Source organism: Erythrolamprus reginae, chromosome 1 (genome assembly GCF_031021105.1).
Source record: "Erythrolamprus reginae isolate rEryReg1 chromosome 1, rEryReg1.hap1, whole genome shotgun sequence".
In the NCBI taxonomy this organism is placed as follows: Eukaryota; Metazoa; Chordata; class Lepidosauria; order Squamata; family Dipsadidae; genus Erythrolamprus; species Erythrolamprus reginae.
The window spans coordinates 278,307,561-278,335,542 of record NC_091950.1 but is presented as its reverse complement, the minus strand read 5'-3'; the positions used below and the strand labels follow the sequence as shown (position 1 = coordinate 278,335,542).

At 39.8% G+C, this 27,982-nt stretch overlaps 1 long non-coding RNA gene across 2 annotated transcripts; it reads left to right on the top strand.

Moving 5' to 3' along the window:
- Nucleotides 1-627: 627 nt before the first annotated feature.
- LOC139160760 (uncharacterized) lies at nucleotides 628-25,837 on the top strand. Of its 2 annotated transcripts, none has more exons than XR_011558008.1 (3): nucleotides 628-742; nucleotides 7,633-7,709; nucleotides 25,747-25,837. It is a non-coding gene; the product is annotated as an uncharacterized lncRNA (long non-coding RNA). The 2 variants fall into 2 exon arrangements; XR_011558007.1 differs by lacking the exon at nucleotides 628-742 and adding an exon at nucleotides 1,381-1,441.
- Nucleotides 25,838-27,982: the final 2,145 nt, after the last annotated feature.

Here is a 27,982-nt window from a genome sequence, read left to right as displayed (position 1 = left end):
GGGGGGGAGCCTTTACTTTTCTTTCTTTCCTACGGCCGGTCCGTCGCTGAAAGCGCGGGGGGGGGGGATTTGCAGCCGAATCGGAAGGAACCTCAGCTGTCAAGGGAAAGCAAATGGGGGCGGAGGAGGAGTTTGACGAAGTGTGTGTGTGTGGGGGGGCGGGAAAGCAAGGAGAAACAAAGAACACGGCGAGAAATATTGCAAAGCAAAAGAAGAAGAGGTGGAGTCTGAAGGGACGCTTCCCCTCACGCCCGCTCGGGGAGCCAGGAAGGACACAGGACAGTTGAGGGACAGGCAATGGCCAAGCTCGGCTGCACTCCCGAAAGGAGGGAAAGCGGCGAGCGGGAAAGGATGGCGGACAAGAGTTTCCTCGGGGCACTTAGTTGCGCCTCTTGGGGGCTAAAGTAGCCCACGTGACGCAAAGCGCGTCACTCTTAGGTTGCGCGGCTGCTTCTCCGCGGCCGGAGGGGCTTCCTGAGGGGATATCCTTGCTCCCTTTTCCCACTAGGCGCCGGGGTGGGTGGGGGGTCTCCGCTCGAGGCAGAGCCGGAAAGGCGGCCGCGGCGCAACAGCCGCTCTTCCCCGGCGGAGGCAGTGGGTGGGAATTTACGTGCGAGCGGGCGGAGTAGGAGTGGGGAGAACTTGGCAGACCGCCTGACTAGGTGGGCGCTCTGGCTGTTGGCGCTGCTCAAGTTGGCGGGGAGGCGCGGAAGAAGGGCGCCCGCCAAGAACTTCGCCACAGGTGCCGCCTGCCCGCCCTGCACGTTTGCTGCTTCCTCGGCAAGAAAGCCGTCGCTCTGGAAATTGGGGCTTTGCTCTTTGCCGCTGCCCTATATTCTGTGGAGGGGAGGGGGGGGGAGAGAGGAAGAGAAGGGGGTGGTTGGGGGAGAGAGGAAGAGAAGGGGGGGGGATCTGCCTCGCTTTGCAACAACACACGCTTGTTTTGTTCACCCGCGTCCCGCCACCGGAGCAGCAACGCTGTGAAGCCGCTGGAAAGGAAAAAAAAGTTACACAGTTCGTGTGGGACGGCGAGGTGTGGCGGGAATTAGCCCTGGGCTTCCTTCCCCCCTTTAAAAGCATAACAACATGGGTTTGGCTTGGAGTAGACTTCTCTTTCCTCCCTCCCTCCCTTCCTTCCTTGAATCGCTTTGCCTTGTGTTAAAAAGAACTGGTCGACAGCACGGGAGAGTGGCTGGGTGGGATATCTGGAGAAGGAGAGAGAGAGATGTAGGAACAACAATAACAGCAACAACAACAGTAACCATAACGAAAAGGGACGCCTAAGTTCTAAAATGACGACAAATCCAAGCGGGAAAAAAGTCGAGCCGGCTGGTTTGATTCTGTTTAGTTTTATTGCAGGGGGGGGGGGGAGAATTACAGTCCTTTTACAAGCTGTGGCGTTGGTGACATAATGGAGCCAGTTCTGCAGGTGCAGCAACAGGTATCTTTTCATGGCTGAGTGGACTGAGCTACAGATCAAGTTGCTCCAGTTGTGCTGGGAATGTAGCTGTGCGCTCCGCTCGGGTGTTTGTTTATTGTTTAAGGAAGCTCCCAGTTTTACTTCCAAGTACTACCTGTGTACTTCTGATTGAAACTGAACCTCTTTGGGTAACTGATCTATTTGATTGATGAGGTTATGTGCGTGAAGATTTGAAAAAAAGTGCACGTAAAGTGCAGATGAAGCTGAATGGATTGTACAGTACATTTAATATTAAACAGATGTCATTTTAGTAGTTTAAAGGTGCATTTGCTCTGGTCTAAATGTGCTTGAAATCTTTCTGAGTTCACGTGGTCTGTTAAAGTTGTACCATATTTTGTTTTCTCTGCCTTCCTGTGTGTCATCAATACATTTCATCTTCAACAGGCCATTGTTTAGTATGATTCTAGCCTTAGTTTACTTCAGGTTTTAATTGTACTGTATTCTAAGGTTTAAATTGTTGATGGATCTAATGGAGATAACTTTGTCTAATGGAGATAATATTAAATGTTTGTAAAGAGGATAGGTTTCCCAGTTTTAAAATGTAACTTAAGTTTCTTGGCTCTTTTGCAAACTTCTAGAGATCAATGTTATCTATTAATCTTTTTAACACTCAATGTTAGGAAGACCATTAATATCACTTTATGTATTAGCTGACCTTGTAAGTCATTTCTAATGGGTTTCAGAACAGAGGCCATACAGATTCATTATTCATAGTGAAGGTTTATCATCTGTCCTTGGGAAAAGTATAAAAACATTCTTCTGAATCATTTATCCATCTTGACATGATAAGAACTGTAAACTGTTTAAAGGATTTCTCTTAAACATTTTTTCTGATGTGCTACTATAATTCAATTTCCAGTTCTTGCTCACCATATTTCTGTTGCAGATTTTTTTTAAAACCACCTTTACGAATGTGTGCATGTGTGACAGATTTTGTATTTTACACTTATAGCATATTGTAAATATCTCTGCTGTTTGGGGGTATTGGAAATATTGGGCTATAATAAGAATATTTCTGGAATAAATTTAAAACTTTGTAAATTTGTTTCACCAAGACCAAAACGTTTTTGCAGAAACCAAATGTTTGCATTTTTCAAATGAAGTTGAAAGTTTCACCATATTTTCTGTGCCCCTCCCAATCAGTTATGTTTCAGGATTCTTAAGAAATTTATCCAACTTTGTGCTGTAATATTCTGTTAAAAACCTCGGGAAAGAAATATTTCATCCCTCTGAAGCTGTTCTGAAACAGGGAAGGATACCTTGCTTTACTCGATTAAACATAAACTAGCACTAACATCATTCCGCCCACTGGTATAAATACTCATTCTTTTATCAGGAAATAGATATTGATTATGCGTGTACATACAGATATTGGGGTTCACATAACTCCTAGTGAAATATTAGCAGTTTGCAGGCATTACACTACTACACACTGGTCAAATTTCAGAAAACTTTCTCTCCCCCTCAAAACTGGTGACATTTAATTGACCTTTGAAGACTCTGTTAATCATACTCAGTGCACTAAAGCTATGGTCCACTGATCTGGTGTTCTTCCATTTAACCGTGTTCAGCATATAAATTCTGCAGCCTAATTGCTACTTATTGAGCAAGAGTTTCTTTTCTGAAAATAGGAAAGACTTGCTTTGCCTGAGGCAGGGCACTTGTAGAGTTCTAATTCAAAATGCTTTTCTGTCATTAGTTGGAGGGTGTGGCTTCTAGTTAGGAAAGGGGTGGAAATTCTTTTCTGATTAAGCTGCTTTTTATGTTTCCTGAAGTGGTTTCCAATGGCTAGATGGATACCTTTGAATGTACTGCCTTGTACAGTGAAGTACATAATCTTAAAAACATTTTCTGATCTATAATTCTTTGCATTTATTTTCTTGGTACATCTAGTTTTATATTTTGAAAAAAGTTACATTAAAATAGTATACAAACGTAGGAAAACAATTATGTTAAATGCTACTATTTATTTCATATGTTAGTGGGTACAGAGCTGAAAATAGTAGAAAAATTTCGATCCACTTTCCTCAGTTCCACAATATTGATTAAAAATACCTGCTTTCATAAAGTCAGCTTTCTAAAAATAATGTATATAAACATAACATAAACTATCCTATTTGGAAGGACAGTTGCTGGAACATTTAACTTGGCATAACTTTGTATTTCAGTTGAGTGCATCTGATACAGTACTTGCTTTTCATTCTCACTTTAGGACAGTAGTTTTTTAATAACTAGATTTTGTATCCTTTTTGTTTGTAATAGAATGCTGTTAAGCCAGTGGTTAAATTATTAAGACATTTATTATTTGTGCTTCTCATTCATGTTAATTTGTCAGTATAGTTGAAAGTAAGTTTTGGTAAGCAAATAGATTTCTACAGTTAATTTCTAAGTCAGCATAAGTAAACTATAAAGATTTGGGAGATTTTCTTCCAAAATTTTACTTATATTTGGCATGACTGAAGCTTTTTAACCTAAATTAAGATAATTGTAATCTAATCTACATATCTGCATAGAAAGGTAGATGCGTAAAACACCAAAACTAGAGATACATAGTTAAAGTCTCATCTCACAATATGTTTATTATATTAATGCATAGGTAAGAGCACTGATTGCCATCAGTAAATTAGGGACTTGTGTCCTAGTTGTGAAGCATTTCATGCATAGGTCCCTTAAAATGTGGATGTTACTTCTGCTTGGTTTCTGAGATCAGTAAAATTGGAATTGTTCCCCAAAAGGGAAGAATAGATTGTAACATTTACTTCAGTGCTTTGACTTTAAAGCATAAGACCGTTTGATGAACGTTTGATCAGATTGAGTGGCAATCTGATTGAAGCTAATATCTTGGTATAAAAAAATCCCCTAAAATATGATGGGACTTTCCAATAGACTTTTGAGGATTATCATTGTGAATTCATAGTTTCGTTGTAGAATAGCTTGTTTTTCTGGCTAATGAACCAAGTTACTTTCAATTTCCATGTATAAATTATTTTTAGTCATTTAAATCAGTTCCTTCAAAGTTATCTGGGGATGTTAGATACATCTATGAAAATTGATATTAAATTTATTTACTGCCTACTTGCTATGAAGCAGCTTACAACAAGCGTAATAAATGATCAGGTATGTATATCTAAATTAATTTCGTTCTCTAAATAAACACATTCAGGCTGTGTTTGCATGTATGCTCAGCTGTGCTTTACAATTTATAGAATAAATCGCAGTGACTAAATGTATATATAAAGTGCTAAAATGAATAGTAACTTTTTCAGTTGGCACCATTATGCAATTTTATGGGCGCTTGGGAAAAGGCCCATTTAAAAAAAAAACTTTAAATAATTTTTGAATTATTTAAAAATACTTAAACCACATTTTATATTCTTGGTTGAAGATTATAAAATGGCTAACCTGGAAGTGTTTGCTTCCTTCTAAGGTGAATGCTTATGCTTTGATACAGTTCTCAGCTACCAAACATATGGGATGTGGGAGCAACAATGAGAACTTTGTAGATATTACAGAATTGTGGTGTAATTATATAGTAAATCTTTTGCAGATTTTAAAACTGCAAATTGTATCACAATATGCATATCAGTTATTGTGTAGCAGGATGCAAATAAATAAATAAAAATCCTGTGTTATTTTTCCCGTTATGAAAGATTTTGTATATGAATGCTTCAAGTTTGTTTTAAAACATTTCCAACATGCTAATAATGTAGCTTCCAAAAAGAGTTAACTTCAGGTGCACCAGGATAAAGGTGTAATATATTAACAGAATTTGAAATACTCTACGTGACCTTGCAAATATATTGTTAGTGCTTCAAATTGAGGGTTTAGTTAATGAACTATTAAAATGTCTAGGCTGTTAGCTATAAGTTCCTCCTGAAGATTTTCTATATACAGTAGTGTGCTAAATTGTACCAAAGGAGTCCTTTCTGTTAAAGAGATTTACAATAAATACTCCACCTTGGAATATTCTTTAGTGAGGAATATTTTTTCCTATCCTATGTCTTCCTGCATAAGTTACAAAATATTCCCAAAAAATAAACACTCCATTTTTAAAAAACACAGCAGTGGTAAATATTGTCTTGCTTTAATAAGATAATAGCTACTATGGCTTGTCCATAGCCAGATGTTTATACTGGGTTTGGCATTTTTAGCCACTTATCAAGTCCTTCCCAAAGACCTGGGATAGCCAGATGTTTGATGATGTTAAAAGTAACAGTTATAATGGTTTGTCACACAGCCAGATGTTTAGATTGGATTTTGCATTTTTAGCCACATTGAATTTCTTCCAAAAACCTGGGATAGGAAGATGTTTAGATATATAGGCAGTTGGAAAAAAGTTCTGAGCCATAGTTCTAAAGAGATTTCTAATAAGTAGTCAATCTTATATAATATGATTATATTTATATTGGAATTTTATTTTGAAGACTATTAAGATCCAGCATATTAAATACTTCATATCTCTCTTCAGTGCAAATTTATTAAGATATAAATCTAATTTAGTTTACAGTGATCCCTCGAGTTTCGCGATCTCGATCTTCGCGAAACGCTATATCGCGATTTTTCCACCCGATGACGTCACTCTCTTCCTTCCTTTCTCATCTTTCTTACTCTCTCTCTTTCTCTATCTTGCTTCTTCCTCTCTCACACTCTCTTCCTCCCTCTCTCATCTCTTTCTTTCCTTCTCTCTCTTTCTCTATCTCGCCCCCTCTTGCTGGCGGGCGGGCGGGCGAGCGGGGGCATCAGCGAGGAGCCGGGGTTTCCCCTTTGCGTGGGTGGCTGGGAAACCCCGATCTTCGTCTGCTTGCTGCTGCTGCGCCGAGCAGATCAGCTGCTGGGCGGCCGAAGGAACCTTCCCTGGGTCTTCCCCCTCTTGCTGGCGGGCGGGCGAGCGGCGGGCATCAGCGAGGAGCCGGGGTTTCCCCTTTGCGTGGGCGGCTGGGAAGACCCAGGGAAGGTTCCTTCGGCCGCCCAGCAGCTGATCTGCTCGGTAGCGCAGCAGCAGCGAGGAGCCGAATCGGGTTTCCCCTTTGCGTGGGCGGCGGGGAACGCAAACTCCACCATCTACGCATGCGCGGCCATAGAAAAAAAGGGCGCGCATGCGCAGATGGTGTTTTTACTTCCGCAACCCTACATCGCGAAAAATCGATTATCGCGAGCGGTCTTGGAACGGAACCCTCGCGATAATAGAGGGATCACTGTACTTCCAAATAAGTGCCTCTGATTCTGCTATGGTTCATAAAATAACTCTATATTCACTGTAATATTTCTGGATTGGTGTACATAGAATGGACTTCATATCTTGATCTGAAAATGCATGTAATCAAGTTTGTACAGGCAGTCCTTGACTTACGGTCATTCATTTAATGACTGAAGTTACAGTGACACTGAAAAAATGATTTACAACTGTTTTTCACAATTGACGATTGTTGCAGGATCCCCCTGGTCACAGGATCAAAATTTAGAAGCTTGGCAACTGGCATGTACTTATTACAGTTGCCTGGGGTCATGTGATTATTATATGTAACCTTCCCAGGTGTCTTTTGACAAGCAAGGTCAATAGGGAAGCCAAATTTGCTTAACAACTATATGATTTATTTAACAAGTGCAGTCATTTACGGCATTGACAAAAAGTCCTAACTGGACAAAACTCATGTAATTGCCTTGCTTAGCAACAGAAAATTTGGGGTCAATTGTGTTTCATATATCAAGGACTACTGTATAAGGCCTAGTTCATATAATACAGCATGTTAAACCAGGATTTATTTGCAAACCACAGAAGTTGAGTTAATATAATATCCTAAATTTAAGACTGAAATTTAAATTTTAGCCTTTATGAGTCCATTATTACAACTTAACCTGAAAAAATCATGCAAATTTAATTCATGGTTTAACTCAATGTTTAAATACAGCTGATTTAATTTGTAATTGCTTAAAACACACTGTGAACTAAGGCTAGTTAAGATTGTTTAAAACAAGTACTAATGTAAATGGAAATACATTTATTTTCCCTGCATTTAGAAAACATTGTTCTCTTGTCAATTATCATTTTCTTAGCTTTCTTGGGAAAACTTAATTCAGTAATGTTGCAAGATTCTCATTCTTATGAAAACATAGAGTAATGAAGATTTCACTCTTCTTAATTTGATTTTTAGGAAGTTGGATAACAAGAACAGTGATCCTAAAAATGTATGAGGTGTCTTAGGTGTTCAAATGAGAAGATTGGATTGTTGTGAGTAAAGAATTTAATTTCTTTTAACAACTAGATACTTTTCAGCCAAGTAAACTAATTTATTTTGTTCATTTGGATCACTGTGGGGTTTAATTAATATTCTAGCACACAACAAAACAATGGGTGTCGCTCCATGTTTCCTATGTTTCAAATTGTGTTCTATTTTGAAATATCTACCTGAACATTATGGAATTAATTTCAGAAAATATGAATTGGAGAGTGCAGATGCATAGTTAATTAAGTTATGGCATGGCATATATTGGCCAGGGACAGTAATATTCCCATTTCCAGAAATCTCTCAGTGGAAAATACTGAATAGTTCAAGAAATATTAAAACAAAACAGAGAATTAGCCCCCCCAGTGATGAACTTGCTAGTGTTAAAAGTATTTTAATTTTTGTGGGGAGGATTTATATGATAGGAATGAAATATTTTCTATAGAAGGACAGTGATAATTCAATTGATTGTAATAATTCTTGTCCTGTTTGGGGGAACTTTTTCCCCCAACAGTCATATTTATCAAATTTAGAAAAGTGTAAAAACCACATAGGTGTTTTACTATGGGTTACCCATAGGGTGGTGCTTGATTCTCAATAATTATATGGACATGACTTACAGTTTTCTCAAGTTATATTATGTAAGTTGTTTGTTATTTGCATTCTATTGGAATATTTTCTGACGTGCCAGGTTTAGCATACAGTTGTGGAATTCTGTGGTGGTATCCTGTCCAACTTCAAACGGCCTGACCTTTCTTAGCTTGCCAGCTCAGACAAACTCAGCTTGGTGCAGCCATCTGCTGAGTTCAGACCCAAAAAAAAAAGTGATCAACCAGAATGTAAACTGATAATTTTTGGGAACTTAATTCTGTCTCCTTTAGGTTTTAAAAAACTTGTCTAAAATTTTTAGAGCAAGAACACAATACAGTTTAATGCCTTTGGTATTTGGCAGGGCTGGTCCTAGCTAGTATAGATCTACAAAGATACAGAGATCCGGTATTGAAAAGACACACTGGAAAAAGGGAGTTGTAAATCTCTTCTGAATTGTTGCCCAAGTAACTACATGGATGTGTCCGTGAAGCCCCTAAGAGTTAAATTCAACTCATAAGGAACTTTATTAAAGTTTTGAAAGTTACCCCTTCACTGCAAATTTTTTTTTTTAAAAAATCTTTATTCTGCTTTGATCTCATTGATCAGGATTAGAAATGTTCTTGTATCTTAAATAGGAAGTTGTTGAAGCTTACCTGAATTTCAAAACCAGCTGGCTGCATGGTAAAAGGGTCTGAATGAAAATAAGTCCAAACATCAATTTGATTTATTTAGTCTTTGGATTCTGGCCATGGTTTAGCCTTTATAGATTAATTTAAATGAAAGTTTGCAAAAAGAGGCCCTTTGATCTAGAGTGTTTGATTGTGGTAGCAATTGAATTCTTCTGTATGAAAGCAGTTTGTGTTGCATTCCATTGACCTTAAGTGATACTTTCTTTATTAGAATTGCCCTCCCGTTCATTTGACAATTAATTTATTTGCTTTCTTTTTCTGAGATAGGAATAGTTGCAAAGCCATTAATTTATTACATATGAATTGCTTGCTATATAAATCATAGCTAAGGGTGGGAATCTTTGTTAGCTATCTTCATAATGAATACTTTTGTTTGTCTGAAATGCTGAGACAGCGTTTTAAAACTTTTAACAAAAACAATAAACTTCACAGATTGAAGTCAACAATGGAGGAAAACATTGCATATTATTATACTATTGGCCTGCAAAATGGAACTCCAATTGTATGCGGAAAACTGAAGCACTTTAGACATAATCTTCTACTGACTTTGGTACAGATATAATCTGTTTGACGTCAGAGAGGAATCATATATGCAGAAAATGAAATGGGACATTGTTGACATGGTGATCTTCAGCTAATGAGGTCTAATGGGCCTTTTTTCCCCTCAGACAAATTAGAAATGATATACTTGTAGGAACAAAGGCTAATCTTTGTGAGGAAATACAAAGTAGAAAAACCTGCTGGTGGTATTCCTTACTTAGGCAGAACAACAAGAACATTTTATTTATTTACTTCATCTCCTTTAATGCTTTTAAAACTTCTGGGTGTTTTTCAGGCTTATAACACAGAGTGACATGTGTCCTTCATATTCTGTATAGATTGTTATACCAAATTGGGTACCATATCTTAGAATCCCAAAACTAGTTTGAAATCTGTTCTAAGATAGAAGGTTGGCCCTTTTCTAAAATGCTATCAGGATGCCAAGTGCTAAAAACGCCTGGAATGCATAGCAATGGAAGTTTGCTTTGTTCCCTTAGCGACTTGATTCATTGAAAAAATGTGGCTTTCCCTAGGAGGCATTAATAGCTTTGACTTTAGTGGTGAATAAAAGGAATCCATTTCTAGTACAATTTAGCTTGTTTTCATCTCCTCTTGAAGGACAAGTTTTCTTAACCTTGGTGCAGAGAAGTCTAACCTTGTCTTTTCCAGGAGATGATTTATGAGGATCCTTTACATTTATCAGTTGAAGTAAATAATCCTGCAAGACTATGAATTTCAAATAAGTAAAATATTTTTGTGTATCAGCTTTCACTGAATATTTTACAGGTGGAGGAGGATAATGGCTCGGTATCTTTCTAATGCGGTATCTTTCTAATGCCTTTATTTTGACACTCTTGTTCATTGTAATGGTTACAACAATAAATTCTTACAAAACAGTCTTTAAGCAGTGCTTACTGTTGACTTCAAAAGAAGAATTAGGATTGTTCACAGCAATCCAGGTTTGATATTCTGAATATACATTAGGGTTATTGCAAAGCTTCTCTGAGTATAAAGTACTGTACAGTATATTGAAAAATTAATGGAGCTGTTATAGTATCTGATAGCTGATTAGATATTTTTGGAACTATCAGAGTTGGATAAAGTGAATACTGTTTTTCTGGAAGCAGGCTAATCTTAAGGAACAGCTGAATATATTTACCGTATTTTTTGGAGAACGAGAGGCATCTTGGTTTTTGGGGAGGAAAATAGGGAAAAGAATCTGCTTACCAGATATTCATCTGGCTAGTGTCTTTAGTCTGGTCACCTTCAGCACATTATTTTATCCCCTGGTTAGGGCTTAAAAAAGAACTTTATTCAGAGAGAGTAACAATGAAAGAGCTTGCAAGCCAGTAAGAGCTGGGAACATCGTTATCACCTGGAAAGAAACATTCGGAACAAGTAGAGCAATGAAAAAACCCTGCAAAGACTTAGGGCTTGGAAGAGAGAAACAATGAAAGAGCCTGCAAGGTAAGAGTTGGGAAGAATGTTCTCAGCTAGTTAGGGCTGGGGGAAAAAAAGCTACGTTCAGAGTATAAGACACACCCAAATTATCATCCTCTTTTAGGGAGGAAAAAGGTGTGCCTTAAACTCCGAAAAATACGGTACTCATCACATCTTTTAATTCAGTAAGAACTTTATACTTGAGATACTTGTTACATCATATTGATTATGTGTATTTCTGCAGACGGAAATTTTAGAAACTGTTCTAGTACAGTGTTTCCCAACCTTGGCAACTTGAAGATATTTGGACTGCAACTCCCAGAATTCCCCAGCCAGCAAACGCTGGCTGGGGAATTCTGGGAGTTGAAGTCCAAATATCTTCAAGTTGCCATGGTTGGGAAACACTGCTCTAGTGGAATGGCAACCTAAAACAGAGATGGTGAGAGTGATTCTCTTTCAGCCTGCCTGGATCTAGTTGTAGGTTAATGAGAAAACAACAACTAAGAAATGAATATTGCTATTGACAGTGAGCGATTGTAAACATCCTCGACTGGAAGCTGTGAAGCAGCAGATGGGGCTTTCAGTCAGATGTTTGCAGCTGCCAACTGCCATGGGCGCCAAACTTCCAGAAATCTTTTACCATGTTCCTAAAAAGGAAATAAAGTAGTTTTTATAAAGAGCAAAATTGTCTTGGTTTCTGAAGGCCTGAAATGCTCACGTGTAAAAAGAATACTTTGGGAGCAGGATGAACATTGGGATTACAGAAGAAAAGTAAGAATTGCAGGCGGCTTGCTGTTTTTCAGCATTTAATTTTTGATCTGATCAGTATCTTAACGCTGTTTAGTACATAACTGTTTTCTCCTTTCTGAGGGAAAAGGCAAATCTATTGCTTTTTCTCCCTCAAATGTTTTAATGCTGACCTAAGATGGCACAAAATTTGTGAGTATCCAGAAGCACAGATTTTTCAACCCACCAAACTATTTTGTGGTAGGAGCATGCTATTAGGGTCTGATACATTAATTTGAAGAGTTTCACCCCATTTTATTTGTGCTGCAGTTGCTTCTTCAAAACTGGAAGAGGGATATGTTTCTCCATCCTGTAAAAGTTCCTCCTTCCTAAAAAGTTCGTGGAATGCATCATTTTGTGACTTGTTTCATTCATTTATTCGATTTGCATGTTTTATTTCTGGAGTCTTTGAGTGGCTTATGAGATTAATATTAGGTGATTAAAAGCAAAAACCAATTAAGTCAATTATAATCAATCCGTCTAATGGCCACCATTAACAGTAATCTTATTCATGTCCAGGTGAGAAGTCTGTTTTAATATATTTCTTGGGCTAAGGGGAGAAACTAGTAAGGAGGGTATGATCCAGATATCTAAGAATAATCCAGAGGAAGGGGTAATCAATAAGAAGGCTGAGCTTGGAATATATGTGGATTCAACATAGGTAGATTCAACCTGGAGAAAATGATCAATGATATATAGGCTCTGCACCATGATGGTGACATCCAGCATCTTGAACAACACTTAAGAAGCATGGATGGGGATGGGGAGTTCCTTGTTTGGAGCTGTATAGGGAAGCTTTTCAAATGGAAAGGTTAATGGAGTTGCAATTATGTGAAAACAAATGGGGGAAATTGGAAAAACAGATAAACGGGATGAAGAATAGAAAATTAATTTTTACAAAGTGGAATAGGAGCGACTTAGGTAAATTAATAGGTCCCATGAAAGGGACTATGGAAATTTGGAAAAAATGGCAGGGGAAAATAGGATTATATAAATCTAAACTGTCATCGCTTTATGAGATAATGAAACGAATTTAAATAGGGTTATAGGAGAGTTGAAGGGAAGAGGGATAACTAAGATCGAACAGTTATATGAGAAGGATGGCAGGCCAAGTAGAAACCGTATAGAATGGTGGTTAGGTAAGGAAAGATGGCTACAAATCAATGCAATATGTAAATATCTCAATGAAAGGGAGAATAAAGAAGTAGTATTGAGGGAGGAGACAGGGTTAGAGAAAATAAGAGAAAAAAGGGAGGGTATAAAGGCGCAAGCAACCAATATAGGTAAGTTGCTAGTGTAGTCAGACGGGGACACGATTCAAGGACTGACTAAATGGCAAAATGAGATACAAGTAGAGGTACAAGAGATGGAAAATACAGTAGAAAATATAAGGAAAATTAAGAATATAAGAATTAGGGAAATGAGAAGGAAAATATTACATAAGTGGCATTATACTCCCGTTCAACTCGCACACTTTCAGCAGAATATCAGGGGTATTTGTTGGCAAGATAAAGGAGTGTTTATCGGGTTTTGGGAATGCCCGATAGTACAGGAATTTTGGCAAAAAGTGCAAGAGGACATTAATAGAATGTTAAATATACAATGGACAATCACTAAGGAAATGGCAGTATTAGTTAAAAGCAATGCGATGGGAGAGTTTAGAGAAATAAAACAAGCAGCAATAGAAAGCGCTCAGGCGGTAATAGTTTTGGGTTGGAAGGATGCGACAAAATGGACAATGCAAAATTGGTATAGGTACATGGTGGACCATGTTTAATTTGAAATAATGGATAAAAGGATAAATTTGGATAATGAAACTGAATTGAGACAACTGATGGGACAAGGTAAGACGATATATGACAAGTAGAATCTGAGACCAAGCTACAAGAAATAAATTGGAATCACTATAATATGTAAATAGATATATTGCTCTTGGGTCAAAGTCGGTTATATAAGAAACACCCCTGATTTGGTGGTGGGGTATGTGTGTGTGTCAGGGTGGTGGGCACTTTTCACTATGCACTGTTTTATGTTGTGTGTATATTAAACTTGTTAAAAATCAATAAAAATAAATTTTACAAAAAACACATAACAAGCAAAGTGGCAGCCAGTGCAGCTCCTGCACAAGATGCAATTGTCCAGAGGCTTTCACCTTCTGTTCCAAAGGAAGACCCTACACTTGGGGAAGCATAGTCCCATTCAGACAAAAGAAAAAGACTGTCTCTAAACTGTCAAACTTTGAATACATCAGATTCTAAACCTGTTTCTCCCTATAGAGACTTTGTGCATACCAATGAGAGATTGGGTATCATCAGCATAGTCATCCCTTTGCCAATGGATAACTTTTCCCAAATCTAGAAGTTAAGCAGTAATGTATGTCTGAAACCTATGATATCTGTCAAAATATTTGAGAGTTTATTATATATTTATATATTATTTATATGTATTACAATATACACTGCTCAAAAAAATAAAGGGAACAATCATAGAAACAGAAGACTGACGGCAGAAATAGACCTCATGGTCCATCTAGTCTGCCCTTATACTATTTCCTGTATTTTATCTTACAATGGATATATGTTTATCCCAGGCATATTTAAATTCAGTTATTGTGGATTTACCAACCACATCTGCTGGAAGTTTGTTCCAAGGATCTACTACTCTTTCAGTGAAATAATATTTTCTCACGTTGCTTTTGATCTTTCCCCGAACTAACTTCAGATTGTGTCAAAGAACATATCCTAGATCTGAATGAATGAAATATTCTTATTGAAATTCTGTACAAAGTTGAATGTGCTGACAACATTTGAAATTTATTGTCAATCAGTGTTGCTTCCTAAGTGGACAGTTTGATTTTACAGAAATTTGATTTACTTGGAGTTATATTGTGATGTTTAAGTGTTCCCTTTATTTTTTGACCAGTATATTATATATATTATAATATTTATATTATATATGTTATAATATTTATATTTTATTTCTAAATTTGCATAGTCCCTGGGTGTCAAACTCATGGCATCGATTTTCCATCACGTGACATTTCATGGTGTTTTTTCCCTTCGTAGAGCTGGGATAGGTGTGTCATGTGTGTGACGCATCTGGCCTGCAAGCCACAGTTTGACACTCCTGGCATAGATTGATGTAATGGAGATTTCCTACTTTTAAATTATTGTGAGATACAGTTGCCTGTGTTTATAGAGCTTGATCTTAAAGCTGGGGAGAACCATGGATTTCCACCCTAAAAAAATGGTTTTTTAGAGAAAGGAAAATTCAAATTTCCCTCCTTGCCTTTTTAAAATTGTTGTTGTTGAAAATTAGTTGCTGGTCAGTGATTTAAAACACAATGAGACGCCCTACAGCTTGTGTGCAACATACCTGAGACTTTGATATTTGCCAGCAGAATCCAATTTACCAATTTGCAGACATCACATAAATGTCTAGTCAGCTGTCTGAATTCCAACTAGATTGTTTTGTGATTTTAAAGAAGCAAGGAGAGTTTAGTTTTATCCTTGTCTTTCTCCCTGTCTTTTCCTGGCTTCTATTAACCTACTAAAACCATTTCGGATATTACTAAAGTTAATAGGTGTTGTGCAATTGTGCTCCTCTGGATTAAGGTTGTATTCCAGCATGCTACCACTTGAATTAAGTATGTTACAAATATAGCTGAAAATTAATATTTGGCTGGGATTTCTCTTTTTACTTTTCCTTCTTTGGGGCCTTGCCTTCTTTTCTTGGCTCCCTAAACTTTTAAAATGCAACTGTTGGAATGATGTTCAAAATTGTATGTTGCAACCTGATTTGACAGGAAGAAGTTGTGCTTTTTGAAAGAAGGCCAGAAATGTTTAAGCTAGCCATGCAAATACCTAAACCTGAAATAGTGGATTAAAGGATGAAACTTACTCATTTATAGTCATATACTGAAACAGGTGTTGATATGGACCACAATAGGCTATTCATCTCTCTAAAACAGTGATTTTCAACCTTTTTTGAGCTGTGGCAATTTTTTTACATTTACAAAACTCTGGGGCACATTGAGCAGGTGTGTGGGGGGGCTAAAAAAGTTTGGACAAAAAAAATCTCTCTCACTCCTCCCTTTCGCTCTATTTCTTTTTCCCTCCCGCTTTCTCTCCCTCTTTCTCCCTTCCTTCCTTTCTTTTTTGCTCTATTTCTCCCTCCTTCCCTCTATGTCTTTCTCTCTCCCTCCTCCCCTCTCTTTTTCTCTTTCTCTCTTGCTTTCTTTCTCTTTCTCTCTCTCTTTCTTTCTCTCTTTTTTCTCTCTCTCTGTCTCTTGCTTTCTTTCTCTGTTTCTCTTGCTTTCTCTCTCTCTCTTTCTCTGTCTCTCTTGCTATCTCTCTCTTTCTCTCTTGTACACAATGCCGGCAACAGCGGCATCGGGCAGTAACCGCAGAGCGGTTGACTGCGAGCGGGAACCCTGACGGGGGCAGCTGTATGTGTTGCTGGACGCTGTACATGCTGGCGCTGCGCTAGGTATGGGTGCGGGCCTGGCACCTCCGTCCCGGCCCAGCCAGCGGGCCAGTGCCAGCCCTGCCGTATATACGGTGTCCAGCAATACGTCTGGCCGCTGCTGTCGGTGCCTCCACCCTGGAGCTCCTGCTCGCAGCCGCCGCCGCCTGGCTACTGCCTGGTGCTGCTGCCGGCGCCCTCCCGCTGCTGGTGCCCTCCCGCCGGGCCCCAAAGGTCACTTGACACCACCACCGCCAGGGAAGCTCCAGTTGGGTGGGGCGCTGCCGGTGCCTCTGCCCTGGAGCTGCCGCTCGCAGCGGCCCCCGGCTACTGCCTGATGCCGCTGCTGCCGGTGCCCTCCCGCTGGGCCCCAAAGCTCACCTGCCACGAAGAAGGAAGCTGCAAAGAAGGAAGGCGCAAAAAAGAAGGCACGAAGAAGGAAGCTCAGCTTCTGGTCTTGGAAGCTGAGCTTTGCGGCACACCTGACCATGTCTTGCGGCACACTAGTGTGCCACAGCACAGTGGTTGAAAAACACTGCTCTAGAAGACTTGACAATTGTGAAGTTCTATCTTTGGCCTGAAGCTAGGCAAAACTATACAGTGAGTAATACTAATATGTGCTTTGGTAAGTTTCACTCCCCTTGGTGAGTGGACAGTACATATGGTTTACATAAAATCATAATTTGTTTAAATATTCTACGAAATTGCTTTAGACTTTCTGATTTGTGTTTAGCTTGTTTATCATGTTTTGGTCTAAATGACTCAGTTTACACTTAAACGTTAGTTAATGAAACTCTGACTTAAACCAGTCTCTTGTATCCTGTACTACAAAACAAATTTAAATCGGTAATGAATATGAAATGTGGTAAGCCATATACTATTACAAGTCTACGGAGAGGGGTGGCATACAAAATAAATAAATAAATAATAAATAAATAAATAAATAAATTGGATCAAAACGGATGTTGAAGTTTCCTACTCAGCAAAATACTATAAAATGTTTGTCGAATAATAGAATGAAGCCAGTGTGTATGTATGTGTATTTGTGTGTATATGTATGTATGTATATGAATTATCCTAAAAATGCGAGTTTTATTACTCATGCAATGACTAAATCAATTGGCATTACATAAAAGCAAGCATCTCTTCAATGGGGATTTTACACTCTTGACGATTTCAGCAGGAGCTGATGAAAGCTTAGTAGTATATTAAAATTTTAATGGTATATTTAAAAAAAATTAATGTTCCGAAGATTGTGATGTCTATTGTTTTTTCATCTACACGCACTCACTTACTCACTCACACACACACCATTGTGGCTTCACTATGTGATGCCTTCAGAATGTGAATTGACTTTCTGTTCAGAAGATTAGTTAGACTTATGCAGATTATCTTGTTTGAGTTTCTTGCAGTTTGGGGTATCCACTTGTTAAAAATTAATTGATTTGATAGCATTTTTCTGAGAAAAAGAAAAATGGAGAATCATATATGTAATTTGTTCAGAGAAGTAAACTAGTACAGTGGTACCTTAAGATACGAACTTAATTGGTGCCTGGGGGAGGTTCGTAAGACGAAAGGTTCGTAAGACGAAACATTGTTTCCCATAGGAAACAATGTAAAGTCAATTAATCCGTGCAACCAAAAAAACCCCCGCAAAAAAACAGCTTTCCGCGACTGCTGGGAAGCGGCGCGGCTGTTTTAAAAGGTGACAGCCGGCCTGGGGGGCTTCCCAGCACAGGGTTCAGGGGTGCTGGGAAGCCCCCCAGGCCGGCTGTCATCTTTTAAAAGAGCCGCGCCGCTTCCCAGCTGTCTCCTGAAGCCGAACGCGGAAGTTCGGCTTTGGTGTTTGGCGTTCGGAGACAGCTGGGAACCCAGCGGTCTCCCGAACGCCGAAACCGGAAGGGGCAAGGTGGGGGGGGGGGAGAACGGGAGGCTCAGCATTCCGTCAGTCGCAGCGCTGGCTGTCAACTTTTCTTTTTAGCACTGGGGAGGCAAGTCAGCTCCTGCCCAGTTTTAAAAAGAAAAGTTGACAGCCAGCGCTGCGGCTGACGGAATGCTGAGCTTCCCGTTCTCTCTCCGCCCCCTCGCCCCTTCGCCCCCCTGTGTTCCTAGGAGAAGTGCTGGTGAGGAGCAGAAGGTCTGTCTTGCCTCAATCCCCAGCACTTCTCCTAGGAACACAGGGAGGCGAAGGGGCGAGGGGGGGGGAGAGAAAATGGGAGGCTCAGCATTCCGTCAGTCGCAGCGCTGGCTGTCAACTTTTCTTTTTAGCACTGGGGAGGCAAGTCAGCTCCTGCCCAGTTTTAAAAAGAAAAGTTGACAGCCAGCGCTGCGGCTGACGGAATGCTGAGCTTCCCGTTCTCTCTCCGCCCCTTCGCCCCCCTGTGTTCCTAGGAGAAGTGCTGGTGAGGAGCAGAAGGTCTGTCTTGCCTCAATCCCCAGCACTTCTCCTAGGAACACAGGGAGGCGAAGGGGCGAGGGGGGGGGGGAGAGAGAACGGGAGGCTCAGGAAGGGAGCTCGGGAAGGAGCCCACGGTCAGTCGGCTGCGGGTGGGAGGAAGGCGATTGTTCTGCTGCCGCCAGCATGGCCTGGCTGGCAGCGGAAGATGTAACGGAGCCCACGGGGGATTCGCCTTCCTCCCACCCGCAGCCGACTGATCGTGGGCTCCTTCGCAACCTTGGAGAGCTTCCAGGGCATGAAAGCTCACGAAAACCAGGAAGCTCTCCGAGGTTGCGAAGGAGCCCACGATCAGTCGGCTGCGGGCGGGAGGAAAGCGAATGTCACGCGGCTGGGCTCGGGAAGGGGCAGCGAAGTCGGTGCCGAGGCACCCTAAGCCCACCGGTGACCGCCAAAGGGTTGGCGAAGGGAGGGTGCTGTGGCGACCTGACCAAGCCTGTGGACGCGCCTCCCGCCGCTCTGCCCAATCGCAAAGCCAAAGGAGGCACGGGAGGCGGTGAATGTCATGTCCTCTGGCCAGTCACGGGGGCTGGGCTGGGCGTTTTCCTGGAAGGAATGCCGTCCACCACCGAGCATTTCGTAATCTGTTTAAATTTCCTTCACTCCCCCAACATTCCCCGCCTTGCCTCGCTTGACTGGCCAGAGGACATGACATTCACCGCCTCCCGTGCCTCCTTCGGCTTTGTGATTGGGCAGAGCGGCGGGAGGCGCGTCCAATCGCAAAGCCAAAGGAGGCACGGGAGGCGGTGAATGTCATGTCCTCTGGCCAGTCAAGCGAGGCAAGGCGGGGAATGTTGGGGGAGTGAAGAAAATTTAAACAGATTACAAAAAGCTCGGTGGTGGATGGCATTCCTTCCAGGAAAATACCCAGCCCAGCCCCCGTGGAGGCGTTTTTCTAAAAGGAGTGCAATCACCACCACCGAGCTTTTCGTAATCTGTTTAAATTTCCTTCACTCCCCCAACATTCCCCGCCTTGCCTCGCTTGACTGGCCAGAGGACATGACATTCACCGCCTCCCGTGCCTCCTTCGGCTTTGTGATTGGGCAGAGCGGCGGGAGGCGCGTCCAATCGCAAAGCCAAAGGAGGCACGGGAGGCGGTGAATGTCATGTCCTCTGGTCAGTCAAGCGAGGCAAGGCGGGGAATGTTGGGGGAGTGAAGAAAATTTAAACAGATTTCGAAAAGCTCGGTGGTGGATGGCATTCCTTCCAGGAAAACGCCTCCGGGGGGGGGGGGGGGCTGGGCTGGGCATTTTCCTTGGCGATCTTCCCTTGGCTTCCCTGGCCGCCTGGCGCTGCGATCTTCCGATGTTCCCTTGGCTTCCCTGGCCACTTCCCTGGCCACTTCCCTGGCCACTTCCCTGGCCACTTCCCTGGCCGCCTGGCACTGCGATCTTCTGATCGCAGCACCAGGCGGCCAGGGAAGCCAGGGAAGATCAGAAGATCGCCAAGGGAAGATTGGAAGATCGCAGCGCCAGGCGGCCAGGGAAGCCAAGTCGGGAGCAGCGGCAACGCTGCTCCGGTTGCCTGGTCCTCTCCTGCCTCCCACGCTGTTGTTCCCCGCTGCGTCAGGCGCTGCAAGCCCCGAGTCAGATGCACCCTCGCTGCCGCGCCCAGCCGCTGCCCGCCCCGTCCTAGCCAGAGCCTGAGCCGGCCCGCTCAGTCGCGCCTCCTCGCCCGCGGCCCGCCCACCCGCCCAGGATGCAGACCTGCTGCCTCTCCCGTGCCCGCCGCCGGCCTGATCCTGCGCCTCCTGCTTTCCCCCCCAGCCAAAAATACAAAGGCGGTCTGCCGCCGCCCGCGGAGCAATGGGAAACTGAAGCTGCTGGCGGTTTCAGACTCCCTTTGCTCCACGCTGCTCCGCCCTGCCTGTCAAGCGATGGCAGACCGTCTTTGTGTTTTTCGCTGAGGGGGGGGAGCAGGAGGACCTTCCTGACTCCCTCCCCCAGCGTCGGACCTCCTGCCCTCCCTCCCAGCCAAAAACCCAAAGCGGCCTCCTGAACGTTTTCCGTCTTACGTACCTGCCGCTGCCGCCAAGAAGCCCCGCAGCCCGGCTGTCACATTTTAAAACAGCCGGGTGGCTTCCCAGCAGCCTCTCCAAGCCGAACGCCAAACCCGAACTTCCGGGTTTGGCTCCGGGAGGCAACTGGGAAGCCCCCTGGCTGTTTTAAAAGGTGACAGCCGGGCTGCAGGGCTTCCCAGCAGCCTCCGGAATGCCAAACCCGGAAGTTCGGGTTTGCCGTTCGTAACACGAAAAAAGTTCGTAAGAAGAGGCAAAATTTTTCTGAACCCCGGGTTCGTATCTCGGGTTGTTCGTAAGACGAGGGGTTCGTATCTTGAGGTACCACTGTATTTTTTAAAAAAACCTGTATATTTACAGTCTACCTTTCAATGCTTTATTTCAGCATATCTTACTTACTTCATATACACAAGAACAAGGGGACACAATCTGAAGTTAGTTGGGGAAAAGATCAAAAGCAACATGAGAAAATATTATTTTACTGAAAGAGTAGTAGATCCTTGGAACAAACTTCCAGCAGAGGTGGTTGGCAAATCCACAGTAACTGAATTTAAACATGCCTGGGATAAACATATATCCATCCTAAGATAAAATACAAAAAATAGTATAAGGGCAGACTAGATGGACCATGAGGTCTTTTTCTGCCGTCAGTCTTCTATGTTTCTATGTTTCTATCGTTATTATCTTAGGTTATAAACATATGTTTTGTGAATATATTAGCAGTCATGTAAATTGTATATAGCTAAGGTACTATGTAAATTTATTGAAATAGGTCTCTCTGTTACTCTTCATTTTACTTTTCAAAATTCAGTTGATGCCTGAAAAGATTGATTTTCATTCGGTAACTATGTTTGGGAATTTTCTTTTTTGTACAAAATATCAATTGAAACGGGGAAATCTGTTAGAAAATTACAGTTTTCTCTCATTTCAATTTTTATAGCCTTGTTTTGTAATATAGGACCAGTGAGTCCAAATTGATGGTGTCTAAACAGTTTCTTTTGAGACGACTCTCAACAGTTCTCTATCAAACAATGTGGCTACAATCAGTGTTCCCTCTAATTTTTTGTGGGGGTGGGCGGAAAAGTATAGTGTCTGAGCGGCAGTCCCTTCGGGACTGGGCGGCACAGAAATAATAAACAAACAAACAAACAAATAAATAAAAACCCCACCCTGTTTTGCCTCAGAGAATTTCAAAATAAAATACTGTACTGTGTGTCTATAACAGTGAGCTCATAATAGGGCAACTCTATCAATACCAAATGCCACTTAAATAGTTGAGCTAGTTTCAAACTAGATTTTGATTTTCTTTCTCTCTTCCTTACTCCCATTCTTTTTCTTTCTCTTTTCCTTCCTCTCTTTTTTCTATCTGTTTCTCTCTCTTCCTCTCTTCCTCTCTCTCTCCTTCCCTCTCACTCTTTCCCTCTCGGCTTCTGGGCAGGTTTGGAAAACTCTGAGTTGATGATGATTTTAAAGTGAGCGATTGCTCACTGCTCAGCTTAGAGGGAACTATGGCTACAATGACAGATATATATGTTATCCTTTCCTATGTGTAACATCAATAGCAACAGTACTTAGACTTACATAAGACCCATATTGTTTTACAGCCCTCTCTCTAAGCAGTTTACCAAGCCAGCTTATTGCCTTCAACAATCTGGATCCTCATTTTACTAACCTGGAAGGATGGAAAAATGACTCGGCCTTAAGCCGGTCAGAATCTAACTCCAGGTTGTGGGCAGAGTTTGCCTGTAAAACTGCATTCTAGACACTGCGCCACCAGGCAAAAGATTGCTTCTATAAATTGATAACTAAGAGGCAAGCAATTAGCACAAAGGGGTCCTGATTGAGTCTGCTATACCCCTTCCTGCAAGGTAACTACATCTGTAAATCACTTATCTCCAGGCTGTTGAGAAATAAGTGTGCTGCATGGTTACAAATTCCAGTTCATGCTAACCATGCAACTTAATATAAAACAATTACTGAGCTTAAGTTCATGACGTTTAGATCATAAACAAGCTGTTTGTAGGTGTGTAACTGCAGAAGGAAATGGGGCACATTGGTTTTGCGCTGATCTATCTATCTATCTATCTATCTATCTATCTATCTATCTATCTATCTATCTATCTATCTATCTAGTCCAATACACAATGAGGGTTTTAGTAGGTATATATATATAGTAAAATACATGATGAAGGTTATAGAGGAGATACTGATTATAAAATATATCTAAGAAAGAATAGAAAAGAAGATATAGGAATAGAATATATCAATGAAAGAATAGAAGAAGAGATATAGGAATAGAAGAAAGGTATAGGAGATATAGGAGAGCAATAGGACGGGACGGAAGGCACTCTAGTGCACTTGTACTCGCCCCTTACTGACCTCTTAGGAATCTGGATAGGTCAACCATAGATAATCTAAGGATAAATTGTTGAGGGTTTGGGGATGACACTGGAGTCTGGTAATGAGTTCCACGCTTCGACAACTCGGTTACTGAAGTCATATTTTTTACAGTCAAGTTTGGAGCGGTTAATATTAAGTTTAAATCTGTTGTGTGCTCTTGTGTTGTTGTGGTTGAAGCTGAAGTAGTCGCCGACAGGCAGGACATTGCAGCATATGATCTTGTGGGCAATACTTAGATCTTGTTTAAGGCGTCTTAGTTCTAGGCTTTCTAGGCCCAGGATTGAAAGTCTAGTCTCGTAGGATGTTCTATTTCGAGTGGAGGAGTGAAGGGCTCTTCTGGCAAAGTATCTTTGGACTTGTTCTATAGCAGAAGCACAATCACAGAATCAGAGTAGGAAGTTCTTGTGACATTATCCAAGTCATTCTGCATTTCTAACGAAACACATTCTTCAAAAGATACAATTAAAAAAAGCAATTAAAAAATTAGAGTATCTTTTCTTGCCATGAGGGGAAAAAAAAATCCTATAAAAATTGATGTTCAAACTGGAAACAAAACTTGGAGCCACATGATTTAGGAAGTTGCAGCCCTTGAAACATGAAGGTAATGAATGTTTTTTCCTTCCTTGTTTTGAATATTCCCATTTTCGGCCGGCCTCTTAGGGACTGATTATTTATAGAACTCTTACAAAGGTTATTTCAGTAAGGCCATAGAATTACTGTGCCCAGGCACATAATTAAGACAGCAGTTTAGATGGCTTGCAAGTAGTATAATGAAGTCTTTTATAATAGTCTTTTCAATCCAATGTCATGCCTAGAGTTGACTTAAGGAATCATTTGAACCAAGATTATTTAAGGCTATTTTGCACACTTTGAGCTGGATAGGTCCACTTTTAAGAAAGCATACATCTCACACCAGTCCATGATTGTTTCTAATTTTTGTATCCTCTTCATACAGGTAATCCTCAAGTTATAACTGTAATGGAGGCTGCCCATCATGATCTTAACTTGTGATGGTCATAAAGTGGGTCAGATTTTATGGTCATTTTTTGTAGCAGTGGTGAACACCACAGTTGTTGAATGAACCCATGATTCGCTATGGGCCAATTTTGCCAAAACTGGGAAGTAAATATAGTAAAGATCATGTGACTGTGTGAAACAGATAATGAATATAGCTTCATACAGTTATGGCGAGTGCTCTTGGTCAAAATAGCATCTTGTTTATTTGTGTGCTGGATAAAAGTAGTTACACATACCAATAGAAGTGTACATGCTAATCCATAATATTTGTGTTTGGAAGTTAGCATGTTCATTGTTCTAGCTGTTGTAGTTGGTAAATCATGGTTTATAGTCTATTACTGCGTAACAATGATTAATCAATAGTACTCTCTCAGCTAGGTTCTGCAACAGTTCTGTTATTGTTTTGGTTTGTTTGGCTTATCATAGAAAATCAACCCAGATTAAAAAAAAAATTGGATGAGAGATTTCAGAATTATTTCTTAATAGTTTCCTCAGTATTGAGCTTTTGATAGCTGAGAGAGGTGTAAGTAGCCATTTAGACTAAAAAGAATGAGTTGCGCTGCACTTTTAAATTCTTGAATTACAAAATGGATGGATTTTTTCTTCTTCTTGCTACATAAACCTAAGTACTCAAGTCTCCCTATCACCACTTTGGTTACTAATTGTAACTTTAACATGCCATTGATAAAAGATTCCTTAAATGCTAGGAGATAATTTTGTCTAATTCTGGCAACCAGTAGGCACAACTTAGGCATTTCAGGAGATGGGTGGAGGTTTCAAAGTTCTAGATCTACCCCATATTCCCCCCTGTCCCCCTTCTAGTCGTCCGAAATCTACTAAGGAATGGATTTATTTCAGATACTAGGAATGGATTTATTTCAGATATTAGGTAAATCAATTTTATCAAGAGAAAAATGACATATCAGAACAATATATTGCAAAAACATTCTGAATGCTGGAAATATTATAAATGTAAATTTGACAATGTTTCTTATGCATGCATTATAGAGGGTACCTGTTTTTTTCCAATACCAATATCAGATTTTGACAGTTCTTTTGCATCTTTCTTTTTATTTATTTAAACAAAGCAGTTTGTGCCTCTGACATTGGCTTGAAGGAAATAAAAGAAGGAAGAATTATGGATGTAAAATGAACAAATTGCTACTTCATTTGTTTTGTTTAGTGATGAAAGCCAATGACCATATATGCATCATGCATGGTTTCCTTTGGTTTGGCAAGTATCAGTTTACAAGTATTTACAAATAAACAGTTTACAAGTATCAGTTCTTTAACATCAATGAGAGATATATATATTTGTCAGTAATATAGCATGGGAAGCACCTTCTAAATATATGCTTAGAGATCCACCAATTCAGCTATTTCCTTCCAGCAAAGGAAGTGAGTTGAATTCACATTTACTCCAATTTGCACATATGCAATATGAATTTATATTTGCTCCAATTTGCACATAGCCAACAAGCTGAAGAAGAGAATGGAAATTCTTATCACAGAATCTTCATTGTGTTAGAAGAGAAGGCAATTTGATCCTTTTCCATTGGCAACCAGCTTAGCAAGAGTGAGAGGCATAATACCGGTAATAGGATTGATCTGTTATTAATTATCCTTGCAATATTTTATTACAGATTAAATGCAGAAGAAACAATAAAACATTTGTATTAGGATCCAAATAGAAGGAATAAAACCAAGCTTGAAAAATAAATCTCTTTTAATGTTTCCTGGTTTGTGAGTATGTGGCTTTTTATAATGTATAGAATAAAAATTATCTTTAGATAGATTCATTTTTTTCCAACTTATTCACTTTTTGTAACATGTTTATATTTTCTATGTGTTTATAGTTTGATCATGATTTTGAGGACCTGACAAATTTTCTCATGAGATTATTTTATCACATTATTGATGAATTTGTAATGCTTAGATAAAAAACAATGTCTTTCTGACATTTATTTTAATCCTATATCAATATAATCTAAGGGGTACTACAATGTCAGGGGCATATAGCAATTAATGAAATTAATGCAGTGGAAAAAATGTGACCCATAACCTACATCTCTGCTATAGAGAAAAAAAAACCTTTCTCAAATTTTCTACTCAATGGGAGCACAGCATTTATCCCTTATATGGAAAACAGGAAAACCTGATTCTTAGACAACAACTAACTAATGATTTTTTCTATTTTTAATAAAAGCAATCAAGTCCATCTACAGAGTATTTCACTCTGTCTGTATGTGTGCATTTTTAAATGACGGTGCAAAGTTAAAACACGAGGTTAACTTGGGCTATATCCCGCCCTGGGGATAGTTGGTTTTATGAGGGTGTTCCTTCCACTTTATTAAAATTTTAATAAATTTTAATAAAATTTTAATACTTTTATGTGTTTTTAAATTTATTCTTTTATACAATGATGTTTTCATTGTAAGCTTCCCAGAGTCACTTAGGTAAGATGGGGGTTGCAGAAATGTATAAATAAAAATTATTCTAAAAAAATCTTTCAAGGAGCTTCCTGTCCTGTTTTTTGGACTGCATTTTATGAGAATTAATAGTACAGTATTACCTAACCTTAATGTTCAATGGAAGGTAAAATAAAGTAGCACTTGTTGAATTGTATAAATATAGCATGTTAGTTCAAATGAGAGTGCTTTCCAAAAACTGTGTAGTCTTGGCATGTGCTGCTGATAATCAGTGATTTCACCAGCAAAGTACTGAATAAGTTAAGGCCAGGGTTTTAATGTGGAAAAGTTTTTACAGAGTAATTTCATTCACAATAGAGAAAATTATGGAAGCTTCTTGCCAGAGATTTGCAAGCACTGTCTCCCAATTTACAAAAGGTTCTGTCTTATAAAAAACCTTTAAAATTAGATGTGACTTATTTCTTGGAGGTTTTTTTAGTACCTTTTGTCTTAAAACACCTGCCAGATTCTTTTATCTATAGAAAGTATCCTGAATAGTTGCTAAGTGCAATTTTTAAAGAGTTGACATCTTTTTATCCAAAATCGTGGCTGCTTTGACAACCTGAATTGTACAGTAGCAAATTACGGAATTATATTGCAAATAGCAAATACTGTTTTAAAAATGTGAGTTTGCAAGTGATTGAGCTGCAAAAGTTAGACATGATGATTTGTGAGATAATATTTGAAAATCAAATAATACCATTTTATGTAGATAGCTTTTAAGGCCATTTTGAAGCTGAATTTTAGAACTGAAAGATAAAACAAACTTGACATATATCTAAAACAGTTACTCCATGAAACAAGTAAACATTTATGCTACATTTTAATGGTTTTTTGGTGGCAGTATTTGTAAAGCTCTCTTCCAGGTTTTCCCCTCATATTTCTTTCCTGCAAAAGTGAAATACTGTATAGTAAGGTTTTTTTTAAAAAAAAGAGAATATTTAAAAGAAAGAAATTGAAGATGAATATTTTCTTTCCATTTTATTTTTCCTGTATAGTTAATTAATTACTATAATTAATTTATAGTAATTTAATGTATTGAACTGTTGAAATATAGGCATAATCTTTGTATGGTTCTATAAAAAAGCAGAAAAGATTTACAGTATATGAATTTTCCATGCTGCTTTCTATCACATGTTAATGTTATAAATCCCTCTCTGAATGACTTAGCTTGAAAGACTCTATAAATATACTATTTAAAACATGTATGTCCTTACTGTATGCTTGCCTCTGTGCTCTAATTTATTATTCCCTAACTATTGCCCTAGGATAGTATGTTATAAATGGCTGCTTAGTTATATATTAATGATGGCAGCCTCTAAGCAGGTTGGAAAGCTTTGGGATCATTAACTGACTAGTAACCTGGTTAGTATATGGAAGAGAGATCACCAGGAATTTACAAGTTGTAGAT